We start from the raw sequence: 18,518 nt of genomic DNA, 5'->3' as shown, positions 1-18,518 counted from the left end.
GGCACAACCTGTCGCAGGTTGACGCGAAGCAGCGAACACGATCAGATCGCTGATCACAATAGGCGGTGGTTCTTGGATGGAATCGCATTCACAGTTTAAACCGCAGCTGGTGCATTTAGGCCTCGTGATCGACGCGAAAGTAAACAACACTAAAAAAAACATAACGTCACTTCCACTGGGAACAGGAAGCTTGCAGTGACTTCCGCTTGACGCCGGAAGCTAGGAGGGTGAGTGGGAGAGGAGCGTGGAGGGGGAGGGTAGGTTGGCTGCAGCTGAGAGGAGAGCATAGACCACCTACTGTGTCATTGTCCTCGGTTTGACATAATAGTAAAAATTAAATTGTGGGGTTTTACGTGCCGAAACCACGATCTCATTATGAGGCACGCCATAGTGAGGGGACCAAGATTAATTTTGAATCAAAGTACACGGGCGTTTTTGCATTTCGCCCCATTGGGTGCGGTGGTGGCATTCGTGGGCAATTCTTACTTAGCGAATACGTAGGCGGCGCAGGCGGCCTACGGTGGCACTACAGCGGGCTTTTTAGGGGGAGACACGAGATACGCCTTTGGAAAATGTTTATTACAGGCCTTGGCTGCTGCTATGGCGGGTTGAGAATGTGAAAAGATTCCTGGTAGACAACAGCGCTTACGCACATTGAAGGCTACGAATCAGCAAGTAGCAAAAAAAATGGATGTGGCTTAGCTAAGGTTAAGCCCAGGATTCGAAGCATACTAGCCTTTATTTTAGCCGAACTTCTCGTTCTTCGGCCGTTTCCGTGGCTCTTTGTAACTTGCGCTTTGTGGTCTGACGAGCGGCCCCTTCCTTTCCCGCCATCGCGCTATACAACTGGCCTCGACGAGAGCGCGCCGCTCTTTTATACAGCTGTTATGACGCCAGTGCCATAGCGGGAGGAACGGGAGTTAGGCCGCAGCACCGGCTGTGCGACCGCAGGCGAACGCAAGAGTTGAGCCCGGCTTGCAGCTGTTGTGACGTCAGTGCCCTAGCGGGAGGAGCGGGGGTTAGGCCGCAGTACCATCTGTGCGACCGCAGGCGAGCGCACGAGCTGAGACTCGGCTATGTAGCTACGCGGGCGCAAGCGAGCGCACGAGTTGAGCCTCCACTTTTGCAGCTGTTATGACGTCATATGGTAGCTACGCGGCCGCGCGCGGCGCAGCAAGAAAGAGCGTGGTTGTGCGGCTAGTATGCTTCGCATAATATACGCGTAGGAGCGTATTTTGTTACACAAGGCGAGTTAGCCAGAGGCGGCCCCGTGATACAGTGTACGAAATCCTGTCGCTCACAATAAGAATATAGTGGTTACTAATATAGCTACGCGTCAGTGCCATCGTTAGAAGACCGTTTGCGGGGAGCCTACCTTGTCGTTATAGTTACGAAAACGCTGAACGACGAGACCATGTACATTTTCGTTGTCGAAGTGGAGCGATGGACGATTACCCTGGAAAAATAAACGCGCAGATGAATTAACGTTGTGTGCTCCAGAAAATTCTGTAAATGCGTGACTAGGCAAAGCTACACGGAAGAAAGTTTTCTTTAATATGCAGTGACCTTGATGGCTTCCATCAAACTCAGGCTGTGGACCAGACCCTTTTACACTCGTACCCGCGTTTAGAGCAAGGGCACTTAATACCCGCCCAGTGAACATCTGTCGGTGTGGCCCACGCAGGGAGTGCGGGTTCGATTACGTGGCAGCTGATGAATGAATGAATTTCGCACCATGTTGAAAGGAAGTATAGGATGGGGTTCCTGGTAATTGTTGCTCGCAGGCATCTTCACTGGCCCTAGAGCCCATCTAAGGCAACAGCAGGCAGAGGGTGCGCACTTGAAAGAAATAGAAAAAAGAAGGAAAAAGAAGATGGACATCAGTTTGCAAAGATGTAAGTATACAGATCAGAGAGAACTAGTGCACTTGGTTAAAAAGAAAACATGTAATCGATATGCACAAGGACATATAACAACATTTGTGCGGAAGCACTATTGATTAGTTATACTTGTCTTATGGTACAACAGGCTGCAAAAAGAAAGACCTGCAACTTGGATGTCATAAGCAGCACAAACTCGCTGAGCGTTCCTTTATCCGGAAGTATAGACATACATAAAAGCATGAAGAGAGATGAAAGGAAATTATTTTGGCTGGAGGTAGCTTTGTAAGTTAAATAAGGACAGAATATATACTTTTTGCAAGGCGAGGTTATTGAGTAAAGTCAAAAGCGTATGTCGAAGCCTTTTCTTCAGCATACGGCATGCAGCAAAAACTGGCGACAAGGATGCGATAAGAACAGACTGAGCGCTATCGCGGCCGTTGGTAGCACTTTTCCTGCCATCCACAGAAAAGGATGGCTGCCACCTAGACAAAGGGAAAATTCAGCTCTATATGTGTACTATCGGGAGCAAAAGTTCGGAGGCTATGACAACAAGGAAAAATAACTTTTTTTTTACATGTGCCCGTGCAACAAAAGAACTGGAACATGAATGAACGGTACTGTTCAAACACATAAACGTGCGTTGTACCCTTGATTCTCGGCAGCCATGTCTAATTTTCGCTTAAGAATATTGTTTTGTGGCCTCTATTTTGCAAACTTACTTTTGCTCTAGATTGTGCTCGGCCGTTGAAATATTCTACTGCACCTTTCCCTTTCTTTCCCTGTTGTTCTTATTGCATCGAAGATCTTCTCTTGTCGCATTCGACGTCGATTATGCATTCTTTTTCTGCGTGCCTCGACCTCGTTTTCTTCGCGCAAGACCCGCGCACCTCCTTCTTTATTGAAGGCAAAATAAAGAAGCCTAGTGCAGCTCTCGTTGCGTCGTGTCACGTGGTGCACGAGACAGTTGTCCAACTGCAGCTAGGTGTCGCTACGTATGACGTGTAGACGTTAGATGCTAGACGTTAGCTTTTAGGACCACAAATGTTTATTGGCTTCCAAAAGCTTGTTAACGCAGAATATTGGTCGTAAGGGCCAATAATAAGCTCAGAATAAAGGTGAACACAACGCGCTTGGGGGCATATCATCCGTCAACTCGCTTTCTCAATGGCTGTCTCACAACCGCCATTGATACAACTGAAGGTTGCGCTTATGCTCACTTCCACTTTCATGTGCGCTTTACCTGCCGCATCCTTAAAGCTATATCATGCAGAAGCGTTTGAGTACTGCCATCTTGGTCTGTTAGTGTCGACGTTTCCTATCTGCAGCAACCAAATGCACGGTACCGTACTTTTGACTAGCATGCGTGAACATGGTTGTATGGTTAGGTCGTATTTTCTTTAGTATCATGTTAATATCACGTCACTTCGCTCGGGACTGAGTACTTGGTCGCGCAACAGGTCAAGAGGGCGGCGTCCGAGAATGAAGAAATTAAATCGTCTGTACGCAATCTCGGAGCAGGCAAGTGCGGCCGACTACATCTAGGACATCTCGATGGAACGCAGTAGGACGGAGAGAATCAAAGAGAGAGAGAGAGAGATAGAGAAAGAAGGAAGAGAAAGAGTGAGCCGATGGAAAGGAATCGCTCAAGAAATATATGTATACCGTGCGAAGTTCGCGCTTGCCCTGTCATAACTGTCAAGAATGCAGAGCTGGGAAAACAAAGGGGCAGCGTCGTCGTAGATAGGAATCTGACACGGAGGAACGAGGGGAACGTCAATGGTGTTTCCTTCTTCATTCTCTGCCTTTGCAATACCTTCGCTTGTGTCGGGAAAACTCAGCGCAACTTGTTGACGCGAACTGCCAAGACGTGACGTCTTCGCCCTTGTAACGGGGCTTGATGCGCAGCAAGGTATGGAAGAAAGTATACGGAACTATTACCCGGCGTTGCTTTCTGGCGAAAACGTCATAGCATAACTCAGTTCGAGAACTTGCCAATCTGAAGACAGCTTTCTTGATGTTATCGTTAGAAGTTAGAGGCTTGTTGCGAAGCCAAGACAAGAGTAACGTTATATCTGCTATAGCTTAATGTGAACGGACGCAGTAAACAAGTAAAATCACAGAAAAAAGAGAGCCAACTAACGACGCACAGGAGCTCAGGCATTGGTTGCAAGGGCTAGCACTTTATAAGCGTGGACGAAGTAGAAAGAGAGAAGGTTAGAAGCCTGATAGGCGAGCGAGATGGCCCATGCATGCGTCTTGTGCGGTTCGGAGCGCTTGTAAGGCCCATCCGAGATAAGCGATCCGAGGAAAAGAAGCCGAGGTGACGAGCGCGCCAGAGAACAGCGACGTCCCCGGTCACAACGCCACTCGCTACAGAAGCGCAAAAGGAGTAGATCAGACAAAGAAGTCAGTCAAAGCACTTTTTTGTTGTTGTTGCTTCAGTGACTACTTTGACGTCTTAGGATTTACGTTTCAGCCAGTGTCGTTTCTAGGATCATCAGGATTATCGCCCTTTCAATAAAGGTCCGAGTGGCTCGGGAACAGTGCACTTTCGTTCTGCGCCTCGGTGGGCCGTCTCGACATAATGCAGAAAAGCCTTTACTTCACGTCTAACTAGAGGCAACATTATCGGAATCGCGAGAAGCTCATAAACCGACGTTTTCATGTCAATGTGTGTGTAAACTGCCTGATATATATCAACCCTTAATTGGCAGCTCGACAATTTTGTTGCGTGTCATCGTGCACCGCCTACAGGGTATCTGACAGCGAAGCACTTTGACAAGGTCATTGTGCGTGTTCTTGAGATGCAGCTTTATGTACATAAAAAAAAAACAAGAGCTTGCTTAAGCAAAGGAGGCAATTTTCATAGCGGCGAGAGTGTGACCCCCACGTTCGATAACAAGGGAACGACGAAGCCTATACAACCGTTTTGTCACGAAAACAACTGCTGGTGTTAATCTTTTCTTTCTTTTTTTGTGATAAGGGAACTGGTCAACAAGAAATTAATGAAAGGTAAATTTAAAGTAACAGACTAATATTTGCATTTGTCTTGTTTTCGAAGAAGTTCTTGTTATGCCAACAATAGTCTTGATCTGCCACTTAAAGGGCTAATTAGATATACTCCGACCTCAGAAAACGTGGCTGCATAGTCAATCTTAAGCTGCCTGTATGCGCCCGACCTTTGTTCTTTCTTTTTTTTTGTCGCACATACACAAAATGACAGCCCACTGAACAACGCGCCGCGTTGTCGCCTTCGCACATTCATGGGAAAAGAAAGAAAGAAAGAAAGAAGGAGGCGCGGTGCCTTTCCTTTGTACACGTTTTCCTTATTTTTGCTTCTCCCTGCTTCATCTACTAAACCCTGTCGTTTCTAGCAACGAACTACGCCCAGAACGCTCCTTTGTCTTTCTCGCAGCGGCCCCGCGTCGCGGCTAATACGAGGCAGAAACATGGCCCGAGCGATAAATACGGCTCGCCCAAAGACGCGGCGTGCAAGCTGTCTCCGCTCTTGGCGCACCCACTGAGCACTGTGGCAGCGGTGGCATTGCAGGTGGCTCCGTTGTATACGACACTGACGCGTCTCCCGAGGGAGCAGTTTTGGGCCCGGTCGACGACCGCGGGCAACGTGGCGGCGACGCCAGCATCCCCGCCTCCTTTCTTTTCCCGGCGTACGCCGCGAGAGGGAAGCCTTTTGTTGCGCAGAGCCCTGAATGGCGATTGAGACGCGTGACGTCGGAGTTGAATTGATGTTTGCGGCCGAGGCGATTAATAAGGTGCACGTCGACTTCTTCGCCGCGAGTCTACATTCAGCAATGCCCGGTTACAACCCCCCTTCCCCAATCTCCCCCCTTCCCCAATCTCCTCCGCCCCCGCTTTTATTTTTTCTTTGCGTCCTCCTTGAAATTGCTTTCGTCTCGGTGGAGCAAGTGTTTTACGGCGATACGTTGCGCCACGCGTGGAATGTGGACGGCTTGTTTCTTCGTACGCTTGCGCGGAAGGCCTTCTCGGAAGTCGCGGTTCAGCCCGGCAACAAATTCACTTGTCTTCGAGGCCCAGCAGCCCCTTTATTGCTATAATAGATGTCTGTGCAAGTCTTTCTACATCCGAAGACCGTTGCACGCACGTGGCCAGTATATAAGTGTTGAAGGGCACCGCGTATTGCAGGCGAATGCATGCGCATTCGTGATCTTAAATCGTGGGAAAAAAAAACGGCATTTAAAGGCGCGCCTCTGACGCGCCCCTACACCGTGGCACAGCTGTGGATTGCTTTGAAAGGAGCAGTGAATGGATTTCCTTTTCACCCACTGAACAGCAGCCGCTAACTGTGGTTCTCAGCAACATTAGGTGCGGTGCCCAGCCACGCTTTGTCTTATGTCTTTCCTGCATAGCGCTCCGCGATGCAGCGAAGACGCACTTACAAAGCGATGCTGTGGAGTCGGCGGTATTGCTCGAGTTTGACGACTCTTGGCGCGGAGACACCTGCACATTGTTCGCACATCCACGTTCAGCCCATTTAGCAGCTGATAACGACTGCCCACGGTAAAGCCGGTGCTTTATTATACGCCGGGAGGGACGATGCTACCGGCGCCACGACGCCTTCTTCAGGGAGAACGCCCTGCCATTGGTTTGAAAGAAGCAACATGGTAATTGTATGCGTATTAGCGCAATAAGCACAACACAGGAAGAAGATGGCGGGAAATACGCTAGCTTCAACTGGCTTATTTGCAGGAGAAAAGTCTGAAAGATATGCAAATATATGCGCAGGCGCTCAGCACTCGAGCACCGATCACATCAACGCGCCAAAGGACTGTGATTGATTGCTGAAACTATAAACAGATTTATCACTAATTCAATCCGTGCCTCTTATCTAAAAAAACAAAATAGGTTGCTGCAGGGGACGCTAATCTAGAAGAATAGCGCTGAACTGTCATGGTCGACCATGGACGCTCGGTGCGTGGAAAAAGGAACAACAACGCGTGAAAACATTTAAACAACCACGCTTAAGGAGATATTATGCGACATTATTCAACGTTGCTTGCCGGTGGATGCATCAGAACGGAGCTGGCAATGTTTGAAATACAAAGCCTTCTTTTTGTCATGTTGTTAGGGCCACTTGTGAAGTTTTTTTCCTTGTTGGGTGAAGGAAAACGGTCAGGTATAGGCCCTCTTTATGGATGAATACTCCGAAGTCCGAAATGCTACTCAGAGTAGAAAGAACGAAGGAAAAAAAAAGGTCATTAATGACAAAAAAAAAAGACATTGTGTACGCTATAGCAAAAGTCACAAGCGCAAAAGTAAAGCGATCACGGGCATGATGATCGGAATCACGGTTTAGTTATTTCGGTACAGTCACGACATCCCTTTGAGGGAATGCCACTTGACTTTCAGCGGATATAACACTGAGACCAAAAGTTGCAAGTCAGCTCAATAAGTTGAGTGAGTAACACTGAAATGGTTGCGCTCTAACTTGCGTAAGACTGCGCGTGGTGATGCAGTGACCTATAAATTACACCTGCAAGTTTCGCGGCTATTCATGTGGCCCTTATGACTGACGAAATATAACTAACTATACGGTGTCAAATCTAGTGAGGCTGTCATACCATTGTTTTACGTTGCAACACTCCTGTTTCCTTTGAATTGCGAATATGAGCCACTCTATTCGCCGCGAGATGGAAATATAGGCGGCAGCACCGTCGTCGCGTTAGTGTGGATGGGCGATCGGTGGCGCGCATTGAAATGCACGCGTCAGCATTTTGATGTGAATAATTTGGCCCGATTTTCCGGTAGTGAAACCCGGTGGCTGCAGTGAGATGATATTATATGGCCCTCTGATGATACATTCTTGCACGAAATGCGGAGAACGGTTTGATTTACTTGAAAGAAGCGCAAATTGTCCTTCAAATGGGGGACTCACCCACACAGTCTCCGTTTCGGCACTTTCTCTGGCCTTCTTGTGTGTGTTTCGCTTGCGTTGCGCCTACTCTGTTAACATTGTTGCGCGATTTGCACCGCATTCTCTGCGAATCTTTCACTGGGCCGCTATCTTGCACGCTGTTACGTTTGACCGGCGGGAGCTGGAGATCTTCAGGGGAAGCGACCGTCGGAATGGCACCGGCAGGTCTGCTGCGGCGACTCTGAAAACACGTCACTCCCCAGCCCGTTGGCGCCACCACGTCTGCTGCGACGACAAGCTTTGTAAGGACCACAATACGCCGCGTCCCCAACCGAAAGACGCCGAGATGTCCACGCGCAGTCGGCGAACCATGTATTGTTAGTGGATTCGCCGTCACCGTTAAGGCTTGGTTGAAGCGGTGGAACTCCTGGAATAAGAAGTTTTGTGGCGCCGTCTCACGGTTCTTAGAAGTCGTCAGTCAATGGACAGACGCGGCGGCCACTGACTGCAGGGTCAACTCTAGGATGAAGAGCCGCCTGCTCGGGCCAAGACCATGTCTGCGAAAACCCTCTCACCATGGTGTGGTCAGTGCAACCTGGGCGGAAGCGAGTGCGTAAACCCTCCCCCTCAAGGGCGGGTTAGCTACGATGACTTTGGACGCTCCGTTTGGTCGAACGGCCGTTTTCCCTCACCTAGGAATCCAGGGAGGACAGAGTGTTTATAAGCAGGCGTGGCGCGGCGGCTGAGTGTGCATTCCTCTTTCAGTCATGCTAGACTGATGAACTGTAACGTCCTCATGTAGATACTGCAAAAAATCCCATATTCCTCGTTCTCGATGAGAACAAGTCTCTCCCTTCAACAACGTCCTCAGCGTGGATAAGTTGGACGACGGCATGGGCCATCTACCATCTATTTCATGCCCGACTCCAACCATCACAACGCGTTCGAAAAGCCCGCGTTCGGTTTCGCCTAACGCGATATTCAGAAAGTATGTATTCCTGTACAACGAAGGTAAAGCAGCAAGTTCATGCACACTCTACACCACCAATTGATGTGCATTCTGCAGCTCTTTTTCTTTTTTTTATTCGCTGCAAGAAGCAAGCGTTTAATGAGTTCAATTACGCAGGCTAGGCCACTGTGACATTACGTTAGTAGGATCAATAGGATGCTATTTTTATCATCCTTGCACAGCCACGCGCACGGCAGCGATGTGACAAAGTTGCAATTATTTGAGAATCTCAAATAATTAGGTAGTTGTATTTCAGCTAATAATGGACGCTCTCTTGCATCAAGCTGACAGCACCACAATGAAGAGCGAAAGGAAATTGTAATGGCCGTTTTCAACTCATTGTTATGACACTGCCATGTCACAGATGATATTCGCATACATTTAGCTTTCCTGTTCTAGCAGCTAATCAAAGTACAAAAGCGCACCACGCAATTGTGAGGCAAAATTAATTTGCCGTAGTGGCATCAGAACACCCCATATTAAATGAACATCTCTGGTTGGGTAACGACTGAGTGAGAGTCATGCGATTATACCAATTATCACAATGCAGTTAGCGTAACTTAAAGTGCTTGACGCGACATGATATGACTGGACGCTAACGACTCTTTCTTTTTTACTGCTAAGTGATGTTCACCCGCCCCCCCCCTTCCCTCCCCCCCGCCCATGTTTCCTGGTATCAAAGTTTTCGGAGTGATCAACGCACCGTGACGAGTCATTAACGCGTATTCACGTTTCGCTTCTACCTCTTCATTTATTTTAAACGAGGTATTTATTTAAAACGACGATTTGGCCACGTCGACAAGCTCAATCGCTGCAATGAGTAGAGATTGTGCGTGTTCGCAGCATCTTCTGCAATTTGAAGGGTATTCCTGTGAAATTTACGACAACGAAGGCACATAAAACGTAATAACGACAACGAAGGCACATAAACGTAAGAAAAAGAAATGGGCATGGGTAGGACATGTAATGAGGAGGGAAGATAACCGATGGTCATTAAGGGTTACGGACTGGATCCCAAGGGAAGGGAAGCGTAGCAGGGGGCGGCAGAAAGTTAGGTGGGCGGATGAGATTAAGAAGTTTGCAGGCACGGCATGGCCACAATTAGTACATGACCGGGGTTGTTGGAGAAGTATGGGAGAGGCCTTTGCCCTGCAGTGGGCGTAACCAGGCTGATGATGATGATGACAAAGCCACAAGAACGTCTTAATCCACAAGCACGAAGATCAGACAAATCCATGGCATCTCCTCTGACCTTGCTGAAGTGACCCCTGGAATACCCAAAGGCTCTGTCTGGGAGCCCCTCTTATATTTATTATATATAAATGATATCACTAGTCGTATTGCGTCATATTTCAGGATGTTTGCAGACGACTGCGTACTATATAGGGTTATTGATAGTGATTGTGATTTTTATGTACTTCAGAATGATTTAGATAAACTTTCAACTTGGTGCGCGAAATGGGAAATGTCGCTTAAAGTTTCAAAATGTTTAAACATCACCTTTACAAGGAAACGTTCATACAAGACATACGAGTACAAATTAAATAGCGTTACGCTAAGCAGGGTTAGGGAATGTAAATACTTGGGAGTTTGGTTTACCTGGGATTTAAGGTGGAACAGGCATGTCCAGAAGGTAAGAGGCATGAAAGTTGGACTTCCTCCGTCGGAGTTTTGGCCAATTACCTAGTAAATTGAAAGAACGGCTGTATTTTACTCACGTACGTTCGGCACTTGAGTACGCTCGTATCTGCTGGGATCCTTATACGTGCCGGTTAGTCGATTTACATGAAAAAAATTCAGAATAGGGCGGTTCGATTCGTTCTGGGGAATTACGACAAAAACCTCAGTATTACCGAAGACAACCGCAGACTTCATTGGCAAGATCTAAAGGGACAGAAGAAAGGGCCTCAGACTCAATTTCTTTCACAGTGTTTACTATTCTAAAACAGGCATTGACAGGAACAAATATATTACATTACCGTCGTGCATCTCGCGTAGAAGAGACCATGCTTTGAAACTCCATGAATTTCCTTTTAAAGGTGACACCTTGCGTTATGAATCTTTTTATAGGACCACGAGGGAGTGGAACGCTCTGCCGTCAAATATTGTTGGTATACAATGTAATGAAAAAGCTTCGCCGCACTTTGTGTGCTGAAATGAGTGTCAAGTGATGTAGATATGTATTCAGCCCCCTGCTGTAATGGCTTCCAAGGCATAAATAAATAAATAAATAAATAAATAAATAAATAAATAAATAAATAAATAAATAAATTGTACTTCCCATCATTGCCACGGTGGGTGTATGACTGCAGCGCCACAGTCCCCTCCAGTGTGTTCCAGGAAACTCTGTGCGTTACAGCGCGGGTTGCATCGAGGCACAGAAGAGCGCGCGCATGAAAGTAGTTTCATCGTCATGAAAGATATTTGGAATGTCTGCCGTGGTATTTATCTTCTATCTACGATTATCAGCGGGCGTCATTCGAGCGAATGCCTCTCGGAATCGTTCATTGTTTCTAGATGTGGGCCCCGCGCGCTATGTGCCCTCTCTCTATCTCTTTCCTTAAAGAAAGCCCGTCTTCGCGGGCTTTCTTTCACGTCGATTCGGAAAACTCCATATATGCAAACGACGGCGCTCCTTGACATTTCGAAATTCGCAGGCTTCAATGATAGGCGCTATATCTCCCGAAGAACGAGGTTTGAAAATGTCAGCAGACTTTTACGGCCTACAAACAAGTCGAGCCATATGAAACTGCCGGTGCAAACAAGAGAGAGCGTCGCCTGTATCGCCTGGCTGGGAAAGAGAAGAAAGTGCTAAATAATGACAAAACAATAACTTCCGTTACTTCAACGATGAAAGAAGGAGAGCAACAAAAAAAAAAAGAAGAGAAGCAGTACGAAAGGCGTGTGTAAAAGCAAGAGGATGGAACAATAGCACACGTGGGAGCGAAAAAAAAAAACGAAGCAAGAAAGGCCGGGCATAGCCTCGTTTTGTTCCCGTGCCACGTATGGGAAACGGGAGTTTCTTTCTCATCCAATAACGGCGGCAACTGGTTATATACGAAGGTAGGCGCACTTGCACACTGGAAGGCTCGCACCTGTGACCGGAGACCTCTGGCTTTCCGCTGCGGCCCCAGGCTGTTTTCCCTTCTAATCTCATTCCTGTATAGGGTCTCCCGTTTTGGAAAGGACCGAACCGGAAAAAGGCGTCGGGCGCTCACTTGCGAGCTCACCGCGCTGCTCCGCTTCCACGACGCGCGCACGTGTGCGCTTCTCCTATTACTCGCTTTCACTCTTTATTCGTTCTTTTCATTTCTTTTGTCCCGTTCGCTTATTACATAAGGGAACGTCACTCGGCTGCAGACATGCAGGTCTGCGTGCTTAAACTGAAGCGGCATTCCGAAAGCCAAAGGTGTTGTAGCCCAAGCAGAGGTCGAATCTATACAAATGCATTCATGAGGGGCGCGCCTACCCACAGCAGGGGATCCTGAAAACAGCTGGGGATCTTGACTACAGCTGCCCTCAGACTTGAGTCTAACAAGTACCCGGAACCAAGGAATCGCCAGCACATTCTGCGGCGTGTTCGGGTTAACTGTGACCAACGCTGCATGGCGACCGCCCACCGCATGACCGGTCAGTGTCTGTCGAAGGCTAATTGCTCGTTAGCGGCCAGCAGCCGTCCACTGTTGACTGCGTTGCAGCGGGAAAAAAGATGTGGTCGAGGAAACGAGATGGCATTTATGAGAGGGCCGTCTTTCAGCAAGACGGTATACGTAAACACGGGACCATAGCATATGATGCGAAACACACAGACGCACACGCGCACTCGCCACCCGCCCGTCCACACGAGCACACACAAACTAACAAGAACAAACAACGAAGCATGACAGGCAACAAATGTCGAATAACCCACATTGAGCGAAAAAACGGAACATTATACATATATATGCATATAATGTTCCGTTTTTTCGCTAAAAGGCGCGCTTGTGACCCGGGCTTGCGTTTGCTGGCTCGGGCAACGCCTATCCGCTATGGGGCGCCTGTGTCATCTACAGCGTCAAAGGCGGCAACCTCGGCAGTAGCGAAATGTATCCGTCCATGCCAGTACACCGCAGACGGAGTAAGGGAGCGGAAGAACGCAGCAAAACGAGCGAAGAGGCAAGCAGCGAAATCCACCGTCGTCGTCAACCGGCATTAACGCAAACATTACTCGCAGCGCAAAAATAACAGGACCGCTCAGCTGCGTTCAATTGGACATTAATTCTGTTGCATTCACAACTCATATGAAGTGCTTAGGTGTCATCGGAATTTTTGTGCCTGTGCATGTGCTTCGAAGTGTGTAAGATCGCCATGTGATTTTGGGAGGACGTCGAATCGCCCCGCCAGAAAGAAGACGGACAATAAAAAAAAAAATAATAATACCAGTTTTGTTCTGATGCGGGTTTGACACACTCTTATTTTATTGCGGTTCGATTTCGGTTCTGGTTAATAAAAATTTATAGTAGCTCGCGAACCGGTTCGGCGCAGTCCATTTAAACTGTCCCATCGCGATATTCCGCATTGTCCTACCGACTTGTCCGCGAGGCGCATGCGCAAGTTTAATCACGAGGGGGCAGCAATGGGCTCCTTGGCACGCAGGAGGCAGTAATAGATGTTCCCTACATAAATATCCAACAATGGAGTTTAATGTTATACAGGTAGTGGCATCACTAGAATATGGCGCACGCCATGCGGTGCCTCCACGCGTTCGTCGCTACATATCTCCACTCCCACGTTGCTTTTATCGTCATCCACATTGAGTATGCGCATAAGCCGTAAAAAAAAAAAAAAAAGAAACCACTCACGTATAAGCCGGCAGACTGTGGTAATTTCAAACGCGGTCACCAAGGAATCATCATAAAAGCAATTCTTCGTCAATAACACATTACGATTTAGAGGTATAAGATTGCAGACATAAATAGAGATGGGAAAAGCTTTGCCGTGAATATATGGAAAAACTAAGACGTTATAAGTTTAACCCTATATAGCACATGTACAGGAATGATAAGTTACCATCTTAAAGTAGTATGACGTAAACGAGGCTCGAACATAAATTTCTATGCATCACACACAATCTTTTCAAATAGACAATAAAATGAGGTGATGGTGAGTACGCAACGCGATCAGAGAGCGCAGATTGGAGTACCTCACAGAAGAAGAAGAATTATCTGAAACGATCCAAGAAGCAAAAAAGAACAAAGAAAGAAAAGAAACGCCATACAAATAGTAAAACTCTGTCCAGACAATTTTACTATTTCTTTGCAGACGCTGAGTGCCGTGCTGGTCAAGACTGCTTTGTAAGCGAGATAGGATGCCACGTGAATTCTATATAAAGAAACCTAACCCCCCCCTCCCCCCTTTATGGTGCCCCCTAAACTAACTACGACAGAAAAAACTTCTCCTGAAAGTCCGGCTCACCTCATCGTCCACGCTGGTAGCGCCGGTCACTGAGCATTTCGAAGGAACCGATGCTTCACAGATGCAACAGAACTGTCACTCATGATACAGATTGTCACAACCGCAGATACGCAGCAGGGCCAAATCTCGGCGGCGAGACTATGAAGTAGGAAAGCAACAGCGCCGGCACTCAGTCCAGGCAGCGCGTACGTTACAGAGAAACAAGGGAAGGAACTTCGCGCCTACAAACTAAGAATATGTTACCCTACCAACTCGCCCAGCTGTACATTCTTTTGCATTATACCGTTTGTAGACCTCGGTACATCATCAACGCGCTAATTTTGCACCCTCATGACGTAGCGTCACCGCCTCCGGCACCGTCACGTGCGCCGCCCTGTGACGCACGCACGAGTCAACGAGATGCCTGCGACGTGGTGTGGGCATACAGGCACGCGCTAGGCACACCTTTAGTAAGCCATAACCGTGGAGCAGCCGTGGCTTTAGGGAAGCGTGACCCTGGAGGCGTCGGTTCGATTCCCACCCAGACCAAAATCTGCCAAATTTTCTTTTCAGAGTCACCAATTTACTTTGTTTACTGGAACCTCCTTGAGAAATGTGACGTCAATGCGAGCCTCTTTTGACGTGTTTCTTTCTCTTCGAGGCGTCGGCTATATTTCGTCACGGCGCAGTTTCGCCAAAGGCACTACCAATGTAGACGCCTAAGGTTTTCGCCTTAATAAATAAATAAATTCGAGGACCCCTAAGCCCTCCTAATGAGTTGCAAATGCGGAAGCATTAATGTCCAATTGAACGGTGCTGAGCGGTTTTGCGTATTTTGCGCTGCCAGTGATGTACCACAGCGGTACGTGCCTCCTGAGCCAGCAAGCAGCAGCAGTCTGCGGCGCCAACGCTGCATGCCACGGAGGCGGCGGTTCAATCCTACGCTACACCTGGCGCGCTGACGGGGAAGCACGTGTTCCCTTTCGCCCGCTATGTCAAAGCCTACTAGATAGCACAAGGCCTGTGCACTTCCATCCATGACATCATGCTACCTTGCCCGACCGCCAAAGAATCTAATGGGGATGCTCCAGAGTAAGCTGCGGTGATTTTGGCGTCACCGGTTTCGTCACGCCGGGCTTGACAGTGGAAATTTCGGTCCAAGTAGCATGACGACACAAATCGGAGTGCACAGGCCTGATATCGCTATGCTCTGCTGAGGGTGAGAGCGAGGGTGACGTGGCGTCGAAGCCATGCCCTCGCCCCTCACGCAACACCTGGCGCGCCGTCGTTACCGCAGGTGTTTCGCCCGCTCTGCCCCGTCGAGGCGTAGCTCGTGACGTGGCGTCACAGCCAATGGCAATGCGAAGCTAGGTGCCGTTTCGCTGCTACAGACCACAGACGCCATCTTTCTCCCTCAGTGGGCTATTGGACGTTTTCGCATCGATAAATAAATAAATAAATAAATAAATAAATAAATAAATAAATAAATAAATAAATAAAAAACCGTCCGATATTGCGACCTTGGGTAAGTCGCTTCTCTAACATGTCGTGACGCTGAAAATTTTCTGCGGCCATCGCAGTCCCACTAGAATGCGCGTGAATACGGCTGCGTACACCATATTGATAGAATCCTTACGATCTTGATAATTTGGACATCGAAGCATGTAGAAATGCGGGCCACTTCTCTGGGCATGTTGACTGCGCGAGCTTTCGTAGTCCTGCTCATGAATTGCACTAGTTAAAGTATTCTCCTCTTCCGTGTTGACTTTGTAGCATTCAAATGGAGGCGATAACTTTCGTGCGCTGAACTTTGTGGATTTTCGCACAAGCAAGTTATCGTAATAATGCAAACTTGTAGAACAGCCTTTTCTTTCATTGTCCATAGGACCTGCCGCACTGCACCCCCTCCTCCTCTTTTCCATATTGAGGGGGCAAAAATTAAATACAAGCATGCTCTTCAATATAACGCATGTCTAGAAACAATGACTTTCCTAAGTTATTGTTGGTTTGGATTTTCCCAGCCTCAGCAGGGGATGAGCATAAGCCGCAGGCTCAGGCGCAGACGCCGAGCGCTTAGGACGCGTTCCTGTTTCTTCGGTGTTCTATCCCCAGGTCCAGGTGATAAATGCTGTCACGGATGACCCCGGCCCGAAACTTCCGAGGACAAATTTCCTTCACCTGGAAATGATTGCGGATAAGGAAGCAGGGACGTACGTGGCGGTAAAAATGCATGTGTGTTTCGTCGGAGCACGTAATAGTTGGTAGGAAAACTTGAGCGTCAAACGGGAACCATGCTGGTGGAGCCTCAAATAAGGACTTTACAGGCGAGCCATTTGATCAGCCAAGTAGTTCGATTGACTTCGACCGCGCCTTTGAATGTAGTGGATGGTAACGCTTAGGTGTGCCGGCTTTTATAACCTATACGTAAGTTCGTGACATGTAGAATAAAGGAGAAGTTTATTTTATGAAATGGCAAAAAGGTCGGCTTGAGCTTGTCTCCTCCAGAGCCAACTGCACCGGGGTAAAGGGAACGGGAAGAGATGGGTGGTTATGAGCGATGATGATTTGGAAAGACGGCGTGAGTAAACAGCCTTTCAAGCATAGCTTTCACGAGCATTTACAGAATTAATTCTTTATTTAATTTTAGTTCCTTCATTGTACGAAGTGAGTCGATGTATGCGGGGATATCATAACGCGTGGCAATAGGCTGATGGACTTGACAGCGTCATGTATGCCTCGTTGTTATGTGAAATGAGAATACGGTATTTCAGTGGTATAAGTGCATGTTCCGGAATGACTTGCACTTGCGGGAGAGGCCCATAGTCCTCGCAGGCCACGTGCACCACCCAATGGCGCTGAGTGACAGCACTATCAGGTGTACATACGCTGGCTGGTCTTATCGGCGAAGATCGGTTGCGCGTTGTGCGGGGTTAAAACACTTGTGACACCACGGCAGGAAGTTAGACTCTGCAGTGAAACAATATGTGGAAGTCATGGCTGCCGTAATGCGATGTAAGCGGCAAGTATTTACTAGTTGTCGCTTTCTTTCACTGAGTGAAACCCTCTAATAGAGTGTCGAGCTGAGCGCGACCTTGAAAAGTAAATAATAATAATAATAATATATTATTCTAGAATATCTTAACACGTTGTATTATGAGAAAATCTGACGAAAAGAAGAACTGAAATCTCATGAATAACAAATATGTTGCAGGCACAGTCCTGTGAAAAAGAAAGAAAATCGATGTCGCTCTGTAGTGTTTTTGTGGAATTGGGCTATCTATTATGGTGGGTAGTAAGTATAGGTTTGGCGGTGGTTTAAGCAAGATAGAAAGAGATAGACAGAAAGACAGAGACAAAAAAATCTAATATAATATTTATACTATATATCAATGCGCATCTGCCGCATTTGTCGATATGCAATTACAGGGATTCTGAAAAATAAAAAAAGAACGAGTTTATTACTTACCACACATTTTGGGGATGGCTTGGCTAATGAAGGCGCGCCCAGTGAAGAGTGACGAAATTCGAAGGGAAATAATCTTCGAATATCGACATTTTGCCATTCGAGACGCTTTAGAGGAAAACACGATATGTAGTGGCTCCTGTTTCCCGTTAAATAGAATAATTCTCGAGAGACAGTAGATTAATGGCAAACGTATGTTGTCTTTTATATCCTAGATCTGCGTAATATGTGACTTTCTCTGGGGCTTACACCGACCACTTGAAGCAGCAGTCATGTTCTCTTTTCGAGTGGTAGTTTAAAATAATACATGTTGTATTGTTGTTCAGGCTTGTTGTTGCAGCTAGTTTTACGAAGTCTTGACATAGCAGGAAGTAGTGGGATATCGTTGTGTGTTTGTGTCTTGAAATGGAAAAATGGGCATCCACCAAAATTGTAGTACGAAGCTAACCCATACAAGTTTCTCAGAAAGAAAGCCTCGCCGTTGGAGAACAATTCGTCCTGGTCCGGGACTCAAACCCGAGACCAGCGCCTTGCCGGGGCCGTCGCTCTGCCATCAGAGCTAATCAGGAGGTTATAGCTGATCGCAGAGCTAGGGCTAATTAATCGACAACTCGACGCATTAATACACTGTTTCTTAGTGGGTCGGCGTGACAGGCAATAGGGCAGTACCAGCGGTCAGATCAGACGTTGCCTTTTCTCACCAGAACCCGGATGATCCTAATGACACGCAGACAGCGCTCTGTCAAGAGTGGGAGTACGACGAATAGAGGGCGAATTGGACGGTGGTGAGCAACTCGAACCTGGTTTGCCATAAAAGTGTCCTCATCGCCATCATGT

General features: G+C 47.6%; 1 protein-coding gene and 1 long non-coding RNA gene across 2 annotated transcripts in view; one reads left to right on the top strand and one right to left on the bottom strand.

The window, feature by feature from the left end:
• LOC135900366 (lysosomal cholesterol signaling protein-like) overlaps positions 1-18,518 on the top strand; it is a 187,923-nt gene that overhangs the window by 20,626 nt on the left and 148,779 nt on the right. The window lies entirely within an intron of this gene.
• LOC135900425 (uncharacterized) overlaps positions 1,277-18,518 on the bottom strand; it is a 142,323-nt gene continuing 125,081 nt past the window's right edge. The window contains exon 4 of the long non-coding RNA XR_011511458.1: positions 1,277-1,839. This is a non-coding gene — a long non-coding RNA (uncharacterized lncRNA). The remainder of the gene's footprint in view (positions 1,840-18,518) is intronic.

This window comes from Dermacentor albipictus, chromosome 1 (genome assembly GCF_038994185.2).
Source record: "Dermacentor albipictus isolate Rhodes 1998 colony chromosome 1, USDA_Dalb.pri_finalv2, whole genome shotgun sequence".
NCBI lineage: Eukaryota > Metazoa > Arthropoda > Arachnida > Ixodida > Ixodidae > Dermacentor > Dermacentor albipictus.
The sequence above is the reverse complement of the archived record's forward strand: the minus strand, read 5'-3'. Positions and strand labels throughout refer to the sequence as shown.